Genomic DNA, 14,031 nt, shown 5'->3' on the forward strand with positions numbered 1-14,031 from the left:
CATCCCCCTTCCAACCCCCACGGTAACCTTACCGCAAAGGTCGATTCGTATACCGACTCAACACAGGGCGTTGATTAGGCTCTACAATTGTCATTGAGATCCATTGCTACTCAAATTGTGATTCTCTGTGGTGGCATATATGCAGTTTTATTGTAACAATCTAATTGCCATCCATATTTTTACAAATCAAGTTTTTCATGAAACTACCAAATATATTGAGATTGATTGCCATTTTGTTCAAGGTAAATTTAAAGTTGAAATCACTAACAAGCATTATATTCCATCAAATAATCAATTGGCATACATATTCACTAAGGTGGTTAAAACAGTTTCACTTTAGACTTAGATTGGGCGTTTTTTTATGTTTATGTACAAACTCGAGGGGGGACACATAAAAATGTATTTGGAGTAAATTTCCTTTTAGCTTTATCTTTTTCTAGGACAAAAACTCTATTCATACTCTCCTATGTTCAATGGTATACTTGTTATTTTATAAAATTTCAATTTATTATAAATAACGGAGATGAAGAGAGCTAACCCTAACCTTGAGCTGTCTCTCCTCCTCGTGATCTCTCTCATATCTCTTCGTCGTCTCTTCTCTTATATTCTCTCTTTACCGTTTTCTATTTTTTATCTACACTAATCTAGTTCTAAATACTTTTTAACATTATTTTTAACATTAATATTAATTAATTCCTGTATATTTCATGTTTCATACCTTTGCACATAAATATTGCTTATAGTCGTCTTTTTAATTAATATGGTTTATTTATTATATATTTTATTAAAATATATTTTAATTTACATATATTAACTATCTATTAAACAAGTTAATTTATATTTTGTTGATATTTTTAAACATTAAAAAAGTCGGATCGGGTCGGGATGGGTTTGTCAAATCCCGAACCGAACCCTGAACCAAAAAAACCCGAACGGGTTGGTTTCCCAACCACAGCCCTGTCCCGTTTCAATATTCTTCAACCCCGTCCTCGCCCCATCCCCGTTGGATCCCGCCTCCTATTCCCGACATTAGTTTAATGTCATAAAATTAATTATTTGATTTAAGTTTAATTTATTTTTTTGGTGCATATCACGGGTTTCCCGCTTGTAATAATAAAAACTTCAAAAAGGAAAAATGAACTTTCCCGGTAAAACTGTTCGTCCGTTTTCCCATTTGAACGTCACCGACCCGGTCACTATAGAGTCCGGTGCTCGTCCATGGCATAGTTAGGGGAAGGATTGGAGGGAAGCCCCTACACGCTCAGTGATCTATAGAAGCACAGGTCTATCATCCCTTACAGCCATAGTTTCTATGCCTTCCAGGGATCCCAGCTTTTCTCGTCTGTTGCTACTGTGTCGATTCCCTGGTTTTATTGGACGCTCGACTTAGTGTAAGTACCCTAACTTTCAATATTTACATCTGCATGGTATCAGTGGTTGAAATGAACTGTTTTTCTGTTTATTCGTTAATTTTTTTGAAGTCACTTTGCTTGCGACCCGAAGTGAGTAATTAATAAGATTGTGGTTTACTTAAAATACGAGCTGCCTCTTGTCTAAAGAAGTTTAGTTTGTTGGAGCAATTAGAGGGTCAACTTTTTTATTTATTTATTTATTTTTTTGTGAAATTCTTGTTTCATCCTTATTGTACTTTCTGGTCTCTCGATTCTACTGACTAACTTTGCCCCGAAAAAAGAGAACTCGGGAATGTGTTGGAAGTAGAAATTTCAACGTGTTCGGAGAACTAAAATGTCTATTTGTCTTTTATCCTTTAACCGAGTTGTTATTTTAGCAAGGTTGTTGGTACCACGGAAATTACTTTTATTTGTGTATTCACCATGAAAGGTTACTTGCTCTATGTAAATATGTTAAGTCTTGAGGATTATGGGTACTAAAAGTCTCTTAGTTGTGGAGAGACTTTACATGGCATTAGAATCATCATTAGATCCTTCTCTTTGCATAGTAAATTTGTTTCGAAGAAGTCTGGACTAGATTCCGAAGTCTTCCAAGAAGAGAAAGGAGTTTTGAAACTATTCTTTTTGGTCCTGTAACGGCTTTTGACTTTATTTAGTATTCCAAAACCATTATCATAAAGTAGCACGTGTGGGTCTTGTTTATTCTTTTTCTTATTTTAAAATTTTTATTTATAGGTACTGGTATAACTAGACTTATTTTCTATCTTACAAATGAAAAGTTTCTAGAATACACATAAACCGAACCATTTCTCTTGTTCAATCCAGGGTTTTGCTATCGGGACTTAGGGCCTAACATTGCCCCGGTGAAATCCAGGTCCGGTTGCCCGAGTTAGGTTGGGTCACCTGAGACTAGAGGGCGGGTAAGAAAGGTTTGATGCTTAATGTGGTACTGATTTCATGGTGTATTTGGAGAGAAAGAAACATCAGGACCTTTGATGGGGAAAATGGATCAATAGGTGGAATCATTGAAAAAACTTCTCACCAATTTTTATTTAGGATGAGTAAGTTTATGAAATATACTCGATAGCACCCATCCAGTCTCCCTACCCATTGGAGTTGTTACCTCCATGGTTGGACGAGCTCAAACTTGACAATCGTTTCGGAGCTAATCTTGGTCCAATTGGCTGGGGCCGGTGTTGTCCAAGACTTTATAGTTATTGCCTTGTTATTATTCCCCCCAAAAAAGTAGTAAGTGCCACATTTGGACATTATGGCTTCGCGAGGGTGGAGTTGATGAACCACCTCTAAGGTTGTAAGGTATATGATGATGACTTGTTTAATCCTCTGGTAGAAGAGGATGTAGTTATTGTCATCAGTTGGGCATCAGGGAAGAAAACCCTTTTGGGATTGCAAATCTTTTATGTTGAAGAGCAGGTATGGAAGAGCCTTATATGACTCTCACAAAAAGAAATCTCACAAAGAATTTTAATATGACAGAATCTTACAAGAGTCTTATGGGAGGAAGTATCATAGTAGTCTCTCAGTTAAAAGTATTTTAGTTATTTTAGTCTTCTATTTATGTTCAATTGTTTAATTCTTCTATGGTTTATCTTTAGGTGGTAGACTTCGGGTGTAACTGAGATTTGAGTAGTTTAATTGTAATTTGATTCTATTTGTTTCTTCTATTATAATAGAGACTCATTGTATTTAGTTATAATCAAGTCAGTGAATTTGTTTAAAAAAATCAAGTCAATGAATTATGTTTCTTTTCTAAAAAGTCAACATTTCAATAGATTGAGAACTGTTGTATTCCCATGACAACACTGAATGCACAACCCTCAAAGTGTGCATGGCCCATTGGGACTGACATTTGGTGGCAAGACCTTGTTGTGGGATCTGCCTTTGCAATGGATTAGCTTATTTCATTCTCTATTGTGCTGCCTAGTCTTTTAGATCGTAGTTTCCTTTCTCTGTTGGACATTTTACTCCCATGGGATTCTAATGAAATTTCTCTTCTTTATGAAATCTCTTTTTCATTTTCTTAAAAAAAAAAGAAATCTGGGTCTTACATCTACTTAAATTTTTTCTTGAAAAGGCACATTCTGAATTCATTGAAGAAGTGCATCTACTTAAAGGTTGAAATTGTTTCATTGCCTTAATCTTCAACCTGATTGTTGATTAGGTAAGATCCTCTCTGAAACTCTCTTAAGCTGAAACCTGACATGGTTGATGTTTTAACCACATTGTGTAATATTGCATATAGAACTTGCTTAATCTTCAGGTCAGTGTTATCACTGTGACACCTAATATTTTTTTTTTTTTTTTTATGAAGGATGTAAAAACTGTGACACCTAATAATTAAACTTCAAAGAACACCAAATATCATTTTTGTTAGGTTATTAAAAAATCACTAAATCTCGTGGCTCTATGTGATGTAGTGGTAACACCAATGACTAAGTATCCTTCTGGACCTTTACATATCACTGATGAAAGCTGATTGATTTTGGATTCAAAATTATCAGAGTGCATATCTATGCCATTCTACTTAATTTGTTGAAACTGGAAGCTACATCACCAGCCCTGATCCATGTGATTTATATCCTTTACATTGTTTGTGAAACAAAACAAGGTTCGCTCTTTAATTAGTGTGAAGCTATGAATGCTTGTCAAAGCTGTCAAAGTTGATCACATATTTTTCCTGTTGTTTGGGAAGAAAAGCTCCTGAACCATTCACACCAATTCTTTGAAACAGGACCAGCAGTCAAAGTGGGGGTGTGGTTGGCTTTGGTTGAATAGGTATGGTTTAATGACCAGTTTTGATTTAATAGCAGATATAATCTTACCAGTACAAAGGAGCAGGGAAGCATGATGACTAGTGGCACCCTTGTATTGGCGAGGGGTGATGAGATCAAGTGTTCCCTTTGGCAACTACTAGTTTTTAGTTCAAAGTTTGAAGTGTGAAGTGATAACAATGATTAAGATGATCCTACAGACTGGTTCATTAGCTGAACTGACCCACCAGTTGGGTCGGCTAGTTCCTTGCAAAAAACGGATTTTGCCTGTACAATAGCCACAAATATTTTGGCTCTGGGAAATTATTTATAAAATAATTTTATATAGAAAAAATTGAACCATGTCTTATTGTATGAAAGGGGAGTGTCGAAGCTGGGCTGGTTTCTATATGAGTGACTAGCTGATGTTTGAAGGTCTTTTTCAAGTAATAAGCACAAAATCTTGCTAAGTATGATAACATGTGAGATTTCCTCTAATACAACGATTTCTCTCACTATTAGACAACTAGTTTGAGATGTGGAGCAAATGTACAGCCAAAGATTGGTGGACTTTTTTTTCTCACCAACACTTCCCTCATGTCCAAGCTTAAATAAGCAGCCTGATCCAACATCTGGAGATATACATGAGCCACTTTGAACACAAAAACAGGCCACCAAACAAAATTAGATCAGCTTGGTTTTGCTTTGATACCGTGTTGGAACTAGATAGGACCTGCTCTGTTTCCTGTTGCTAATTTAGCTGTTTGATCTGCATTTTATCATTGTTCTATTTATTTATTTTTATAATAAATGTTTCTAGTATCTCACACATGGAAGCCAGTTCCATTATCAATTGTTTGCAAAATGATCTATTAGCATGGCCCTTACTTTTCATGGAGTTGACTATATTGCTTTTTAATTGCTTAATTGCACAATATTCCCATTAAGTTTTCTTCATATCAGGTCTTGACTTCAAGTCTGACAGGTGGTTGTAGTATGCCATGTTAGTTTGTAACCAACATTTGTAAATAAGTATTTCAATTGTTTAGTTTAGCAAGAGGAAAATGGTTCCTTAATAGAATCAACAAGGTCAGTGGAAAAGTGCATTGGAGCTTCATTCCTAGGTTATAAAAAATTTCATTAATTACGCCAGTGTTCTCTGGCATTCTCATGGTCTTCAATTTCATTTTGATTCTTCAAAGGAGATCTTACCAATAAGGGCCAGCTGTAACATATTCGAGAAAACTCAATGATGCTGATATATCCATTGTGGTAGAAAGGCCACAAGTAGTTCTTTTTTTTTTTTTTGGGTGGGCACCGAGGGGGTGGGGCGTTGCTGTGAGATCATTAGTGCTTATAGATCGAACATAAGGTCCTATAGAAAAAATTAAATCTTGTATGAAAGAGTGTTGATGCTAGGACTGTTCCTACAAAATGACTAGCCATAGTTAGAAGTATGAGGATAACATATGATGTGTTTTTGTTCTCTTGGATGCATGCCACCTTTTACTTAGAAGATCACGATAGATAGTATGATGGAAAGTTTTTTTTTTATTTAAAAGATGTATTTATATTAACAATAGAAATTACAAAAGAGGGAGCATATCCCTGATAACCAGCGATTGTAGGGTAGCTCCCTGCTTAACAAGTACATTGGTTGCCGAATTTGCAGATCTCGGAATGTGAGACCAAATACAAGATAAAACTGAGGTAATTTCAATAATCTTCCGAAAAGTGTCCCAATGGTGCCATGGGGGAGAGGATGCACACTCGCACCATCCAATGACCATATTGAAGGGGACCGATGCACTTATCTCTGAAAACGCGGAGCCCGTTGAGAAGGCCATGAAGCTCTGTAGCTGTAGAGTCGGTGATTCCTAAAGGGCCGGCATATGAGAAAAGTTGGTTGCCTGAATGATTCGAAATAACCCCTCCGAATCCAGAGATCTCGGGATTACTAAGAGAAGAGTCATCAAAGTTCAACTTAAGGTAACCAGGTTCAGGAGGGATCCATTTCTGCATAATCGGGACCTTTGTCCTAGAGTGCATCGTAGCCAAATTAATCTAGTTTTCATGGATAAGGGTACCCACAAAAGAGGAGAATGACTTCTTCATCAGGAGCCAAGAAGAAATATGCCCCACCACTCAGTTTGCCACCCGGTCAGGTCAACTGCTTCACTTTTACCATCAAACCTCCTATGATTTGCGTTCATTCCAAAGACCCCATGGGATGAAACTAGCACAAGCAGAGAGCATCACCTTTCCGAGGCCAGGAAGGGACGTACCGAGGAGCGACTTACTGAATGAGAGCAGATCAGCTGCCATGCAGAATTGCATCCCCAACATGCTAAGAATGGATGTCCACACCTTCCATGAGAATATGCATTGAAGCAGAATGTGACTTGTGGACTCGGCATCAATGTTGCAAAAAGGACACAGGGGGTCGATTGAGGGGTGACCTTTTCTTCTAAGCACGTCTGCCGAGAGAATCTTGCCGTGACAAACACTCCACATGAAGAATTTAATCTTAGGAGGAGCACAAAGACGTCATACAAAATAGATCTCATGATCCTGTTGAGACGCATTCCAGCCATTGATGAATCCGAATGCAGATGATACTGAGAAAGTGCTTGTTTTGTCCGGCCACCAAATGAGTTTATCTACCACCAAAGGACGAATTTTTACCAAGATTACAGAGTCCATCAATCGACTGGCCTCCAACGGTTCTGTATCCGAAAGACCTCTTCTAGGATGGAGGTTTATACCACCCTCTTCAAAAACATCGGCTACTAATATATCTCTGCGGGTAGAGAGGAGAAACAGGCTTCTGAAGGCATTCTGTAGCGGTTCCTGCCCCATCCATAGATCATCCCAAAATTTGAGAGATCTACCATTTCCAATATAGAATCTACTGCCAGAAGAAAATTTTGGAAGAAGTAGGTATAGCGCTCTCCAAATTGAAGATAAACCTCTCCGATTACCCCCTGACATCCACCAATGAGTGATCCCACCAAGCTTTGCGATAACCATTTCCTTCCAAAGATTTGAGGAGTGAATATTAATTTTCCATAACCATTTAAGGAGCAGTGCTTGGTTCATATCCTTGGATTTCCGAATCCCCAGGCCACCCATATTTTTTGGCAAGTAGATATTATCCCATCTGACCAGATGATATTTAAAATCATCACTCGATCCTCTCTATAGAAATCTTCTTTTGAGCTTATCCATAGTCTTACATGTGGATGAAGGACAAGCCATAAAAGATAGTGCATAATTTGGAATACCTGCAATACAAGACTTGAGAAGGATGAGCCTCCCTGCCTTACTAAGTAAAACGTCCTTTCCAGGTTACTAGCTGGGATTCAATTTTCTCAACCATCGGATTCCAAAGACTTTTGCAGATGCGGCCATTGAATAATGGCAGGCTAAGATAGGTTTTCGGTAAGTGGCTTGTTGTACAACTGAATATACTTGCCATCTTTGCAAGGAGCTTAGGGCTAACATTAAAACCCATGAGAGTGGTCTTTTCCCAGTTGACTTTCTGACCTGATGCTAACTCGAAGAGACCCAAAACCGCTTTGATCTTTCTGACACCCTCAGTGTTACCGATTCCAAATATGATAGTATCATCTGCATACTAAAGGATGAGAATATTAAGGGCTTCTTGTGTACTAGTAGGAGGAAGCCACCCAAGATTGATTGCCGAGTAAAACATAGTAGAGAGAAATTCACCAACCATATTGAAAAGAAGTGGAGAGAGCGGATCAACTTGTCTAATTCCTCTAGTCCCTTTGAAATACCCACAGACTGAGTCATTTAGGAGGAGAGAATAGGAGGTCGAGCCCACACAACTTCTGATCCAAAATCTCTATTTTTCGCCAAAACCCATTTTTTCCATGATTTCATCGAGCAAGACCCAATTGACTCTATCAAAGGCCATTTCTAAATCAAGTTTCAAAGCAATTTTGGGTTCTTTGTTACGTCGGAAATGATCGATAAGCTCATGTGCAACTATAGTAGAATCCAAAATTTCTCTTCCTTTGAGGAAAGCTCCTTGCCCTCTGTGTATGACGGTTGGAAGAAGAACTTTTAAACGGTGAGCCAAAATTCTAGCAATGATTTTGTAAACGCTTGTGACGAGATTGATTGGTCGGAAATCCACCGGCTTCTCAACACTAACTTTCTTTGGAACCAAGGCAATGAAAGATGCGTTGATACTGCGAAAGGTGACACCATTTCTGAAGAAGCCGTGAATCATTGCTAAGATATCCTCCTTGAGCCGGGGCCAAAATATTTTTAGAAAATCTCCATTAAAACCATCAGGGCCCGACGCCCTATCACTTTCCATGCCTAAAACGGCACGCTCAATTTCCCCGCCTGAGAAAGGTAGCTCTAATAGAGATGTGGCGGCAGGAGAGAGACGAGAGAAGCTAATGTGTTGAAGTTTAGGCCTATTGAAACATTCCTCCGATTATAGGTCTATAAAAAACTTAAGCAATACATTAGTAATCGAGGTCCGACACGACATTACCTCATTATTAATACATAATGAGGTAATTCGATTAGACCTACGTTTTGCCGATGCCACGACATGAAAGAATTTTGTATTTGCATCTCCCTTCTTCAGCCATTTAAACCTGGCACGTTGCTTCCAACGGATCGTCGCTTGATGCAGGATAGAATTGAGATTAGAGTTGAGAGAAACTCAGGAAGAAAATTCCTCCGGAGTTAAGAACATTTGTTCTTCCGCAAGGTCCAAGTCTACAATCTGAGAAAGGAGAGAAGTCTTCTTGGCAACCAGAGCAGTACGGTGGCAAGTGGCCTATTCCTTGATTTTACCTTTTAAGTATCAGAGCTTCAGAGGAAAAGCCCATTCTTGTCTGCCCAGACTTGGGCCTTCCGACCACCAACCATCAATAAGAGCATCAGTTTTTTTTGCAGATAGCCATGAGTTTTCGAAATGGAAGGGAGAAGGTCCCCATTTCTCAAAAGAAGTGGTCACCATGATTGGCCAATGATCTGACCCCACCTTGTTGAGAATGTGGCCAGAGACATTTCCAGAGACATTTCCAAAGAGCTGCAACCAATTGGGACATGCCAGGAAACGGTCCAGGTAGTATGATGGAAAGGTAATGCACAATGGCAAGAGAAACGTTTATTCATTCATTGTTGGTGGGCAAAAACTAATTCTTTTGCCTACTAAGGGGCCTAAAGTTTTTTGCTTTTATTTCTCTTGGTCACCATAATGGACAACAAGCTGAAAGTAATACTCAAGAACATGTTAAGCTTCTACTTGAAGAGTTCAAGAGACTATTAATGATTTACCCTTTGGACTTCCACTTATGAGAGAGGTACAGTATAATATTGATCTCATACTTGGAACTAGCTTCCCCAATCATCCACATCACGAAATGTCTCCTAGAGAGCATGAAGAGCTAAAAAAACATGTAGAAGTGCTAATTTTGAAAGGTTCTGTATGGGAAAGTACCAGTCCTTGTGCTATTCCAGGACAGATAACACTTGGTGTTTGTGTTTTATCAGCTCAGCAGTAAATCAGATTACCATCAAGTTCTGCTTTCCAATTCTAATTGGATGATTTGGTAGATCAACTCAATGGTGTATAGTTGTCTCCAAAATTTATAAAAGTGGTTCATTAAATCAGAATATGACTTGGTGAGTAGTGGAAAACAGTTTTTAAAACAAGAGATGGGCTATATCAATGGTTAGGGACACCTTTTGGGCTTCCCAATGTACATAGTACTTGTAAACAGGTGATGAATTAGGTGCTACTTTTTAGTAGGCAAGTTTTAGCTGTATATTTAGATGGTATTTTTGTTTACACTCTGACTGATCTACATATCGTTATCATTCAGGAGGTAGTACATACCCTTGAGAAGGAGAGGCTTTATACAAACTTTATGAAGTGTTCTTTGATCACTTATCAAGTTACCTTCTTGGGTTTTGAAGTTTCACGACAAGGATTAAAGCCAAATGAAGCTAAGGTTGAAGCAATTATTGATTAGCTAGTCCTTACAACATTCATGATGTACAATATTTTCATGGCCTTGCTTGTTTTTGTAGAAGATTTCTAGCAGACTTTAACTCAAGGGTAGAACCTGTCACTGATCTACTGAAAATTGGTACTTCTAAATGAAGTGATCTACAAGCTTTTACAAGTCCACCTTGCAAGTCCTAAGAAGATTCCATTGTGGCGATGTAACTTATTTTGGCAAGCCTATGGTTATTTTACAGTTTATGGGGAATTAGCTATAACTTGGCATCAGTTTTTGAGGAGTTAATAGAAAGTTTCTTTTTAGTTGGTGGAACAGCTTTCTTTCTCTTTCTCTTTGTTAAGAATGATGTTAACAAATGATCAGAAGGGTATTTTGGTCATTTCACACCGCTGTAATTCTTACATCTTACATCATCTTGTTCAGCATCTTTAATTGTATCTGTGGTTTTATTTTCATGTATTTTGGATATGTAATGTAGGAGATATAAGGTGTTAAGTTAGTTGTAAGTATAGAGGGGTACTATTGTAATTTATTGATCTCACTTAATAAAAAGGACTGGGGATCATACTGGATTAGACGTCTCTCTCTCAAATTCTTTGCTCCTCTCTTCCCTCTTCTCAATTTCTCTCTTCCTTCTACTCGATTTCAAGTTTTTACAAATAATTTCTTAATGTTCTTCTTCTCTTATGTTTGCTATTGCTAGTTACAAAACATCTTAAATTTCAAGTTCTTCTTTTATGAACTTGAAAACTAGGAATTTCTTAGTGTAGGGAAAGTGGTGGCTGGGTTAATCCTATTCCAGTTTTATCTACCAACTATATTTTTGTGGTTTTGCAGATTTGGGAGCATATGTACAGCCATAGAACGATGGGCCTCTTTTCTCATCAACACTCCCCTCATGTCCATGCCTAAATATAGAACCTGGCCCAATATGTGAAAAGCATATACTCATGAACTCTTCAAGAACACATATATGTGTTTCTCAGAAAAAGAGAAAAGTAACACATAAGGGCCACTAAACAAAATTAGATGGACTTTGGTTTGTTGTGATACCAGTTGGAACAGGGTAGGCCTTCTTTGTTCTCTGTCTCAGTTGCTAATGTAGCTGCTTGAACTGTATTTCATCGTTGTTTTGTTTACCTTTTTTTTATGCTGAAAGTGTCTGTATTCACAACTGGAACTCAGGATCCAATGTTGCAAAATACTGCCCTGACTGTTTTGGAGTTGACTATTTTGCTTTTTTATCTCAATTGCACGATAGTCCCATTATGGTTTTCTTTATCTTAGGTCTTGGGTTCAAATCTAGCAGGCATTTGCAGTATATTACGTGTTAGTTGGTAACCAATATTCATAAATAAATATTTAAACTGTTTAGCATAGCTTAAGGAGCAAGGTTCTTCACTAGATTACAATTTTAAAAAAAAAAAGGTTCTTCAGTAGATTCAACAAGGTCACCGGAAAAGTACATTAGTAGCTTCATTCCAAGGGTTTAACAAATTTCATTCATCACAGTCAGTGTTCTTTGACATTCTCATGACCTTCAATTTCATTCTGGGACTAGAACAGAGATTTTACAAACACCCATGACCAAATAAGGGTGAGCCATGACATAGTTAGGACAACTATGATGATAAACCAATGTCTGTTCTTCTGTATGGTCTTGGGTTCAAATCTCATCAGGACTCTTGTATACTGTTTCATTAGTTAAAAAGTAATTGTTATAAAAAATTCCAAAAACTGATATCACCAATGAGATAGGCTTTGTTGGGACTGGGCAAATTCTGTGGCAACTGAAACCAGTGGGTGTTGGATGAATTTCCCCATGTTAGGAGAGGTTACTCAGGTAGCCCTTTTTAGTAGGTGTTCAGGTGATGGAATGTGTTGGCCATGAATCGAAGAGCTCTAGTTAATTGTCTACCCATTACTTCACCCAGATCATTCATAAAATTATTACTAATATGTTTGTCCTACAAATGTAATGTTCATAAATTTCCTTTTGTGTACTGTTCTCCTTTTTTCATTAAAGTTGGTTATTTTTCGTTTTTGCTGTCTGGCAGCATGCTGTTGGGTTGGTTGGTATGGTGGGCAGTGTGGCCCAGATGATATATCTTTTAGTATAGTCGACTGCTTTAGAGCTTCTAGAGCCGGTCATAGATTTTTGTTACAGGTGGTGGAAAGGGTGAAATTGATGATTCCAAATATGATATTTTGATCTAAGAAAATGATCAATAGTACAATAGTCAAAACTTTAGTGGCAAAAAATATGAACTATTTTTAGTCAAATGGAAGAGCTAGTGTATTACAATCTTTTCTTGGTAGTCCTGGTATGGGGCAAACTTTTTGCTTCACCTGCTTTTTGCCGGTCATTCATATTCCGGAGCATGCAGTGCTTGATAAATTTCTTCTATAATGTGAATACCATCTTGTCGCAGTAATTAAGTGAAAATGTTACTGAAAATAATAGTTTAATCTGAGCAGATACACTCTGCATTTGGGTTTTCATTATCTTGTAAGCTCAACAGTTAATAGAATAGAATAGGATCAGTGAGTTGGATCATGAGGGATTTAAGTCCATGAAGCATTAGAATAAAAGGGTTTATTATGATTTATGAAATATGCATGGTATGAGATGTCTCTGATGCTTGTGGATGTTTTGACATGTGCAAGGCAGCGAGGATGTTGTTAACTTGTTAATTGGAATGTTATGCAGCGATCCATTACTTTGGACGAATTTGCCTGCAAGCAGAAAAGGGGTAATTGTTATATGGAATCGGATCAATCATCATCTAGTGGGTTTGGATGGGAGCTAGTCCCTTTGGAACTGATCTTGGGGATGATCCACTTTTCCTGTCATGCAGGAGAATCCAAATGCTGTTCAAAGATATAGTCCACCCAGAGCTAATGTCTTTGATTGTTGTATATAAAGTTTCATCAAAATCAGTTCGGTGGTGTATCAGTTATGTTCACACTTGAAAGTTCTGTTTGTTGCAAATGCTTTCATGATGGCATGTATAGTGGTTCAAGGGACAGTCTTGTTTGAAATTTCCCCGGCTTTTATTGTTACTTCTAGCACTGAATTTTGTGGATCGTTGTCCAGTATATCTACTTGCAAAAGCCGCATCTGATATAATAATCTTTTCAGGCTCTTGATTTGGATTTTCTCTGCTGGAACTTGTGTTTAGCAAGTGTTTTATCATAGAAGTTTGCTTGCCCATAAATTACTCTCGGGTCCAAAATAAGTTCTTTTGTGGATGTAGAGTTCTCCAAGTGGTACTTACAAGAGGGTTTGGTTTGAAGTGTTCCCCAGAGTAGTCAGTGCATTCATTTGCATGTTATTTATTTGGAATACTAACAGTGAAAGTTGAAAAAGGTTTTAACTTCGCTACTCTGCTTTCCGTTCCTAAATGGCAAAGTCTATGCGTACATAAACCAAAGTCGTGACCTTTCCTTCATTAATGCTTTAAGAGTTGGACATATCTTCCATTGATTCTTCTGCAAGTTTTGTGCCCCAGAAAGGCCTATTTGTTTGGTTCTCATGCTCAGCCGCTGGTATCCACTGCTACTTCTGCCGAAACTGATTCATTGCCGCTAGGTAAGGCCCAATTCTGCATTGTTCTCAGTCACTTACTCACCAAGAGTCACCGTCAATATGTACAATGAATAAACTGCTACAGTGGGATATACTTCTCTGCCTTTAATCCATCCAATATATCAATAGAACAGCGATGTGGCTTGTTGACACTTTCTGATCAAACACGACTTGCTTACCCAGTCTTATGGTTTGGACTTATATTCAGTTGGCACTGAAGTCTTCCTCCCTCTTAACCAAGCATA

The 14,031-nt window shown here is 37.9% G+C and overlaps 1 long non-coding RNA gene across 3 annotated transcripts; it reads left to right on the forward strand.

The window, feature by feature from the left end:
• The first annotated feature begins 1,135 nt into the window (after positions 1 to 1,135).
• On the forward strand, positions 1,136 to 13,315 carry LOC137960478 (uncharacterized). 3 transcript variants are annotated; one of them, XR_011114173.1, is made up of 5 exons: positions 1,136 to 1,391; positions 3,508 to 3,594; positions 4,165 to 4,208; positions 11,035 to 11,263; positions 12,908 to 13,315. It is a non-coding gene; the product is annotated as an uncharacterized lncRNA (long non-coding RNA). The 3 variants fall into 3 exon arrangements; XR_011114174.1 differs by lacking the exon at positions 3,508 to 3,594; XR_011114175.1 differs by lacking the exons at positions 3,508 to 3,594; positions 4,165 to 4,208.
• Positions 13,316 to 14,031: the final 716 nt, after the last annotated feature.

Source organism: Aristolochia californica, unplaced genomic scaffold, assembly GCF_029961685.1.
Source record: "Aristolochia californica isolate CCGP_79_NKW_82.1479 unplaced genomic scaffold, dmAriCali1.0.hap1 SCAF_3, whole genome shotgun sequence".
Taxonomy (NCBI): domain Eukaryota; kingdom Viridiplantae; phylum Streptophyta; class Magnoliopsida; order Piperales; family Aristolochiaceae; genus Aristolochia; species Aristolochia californica.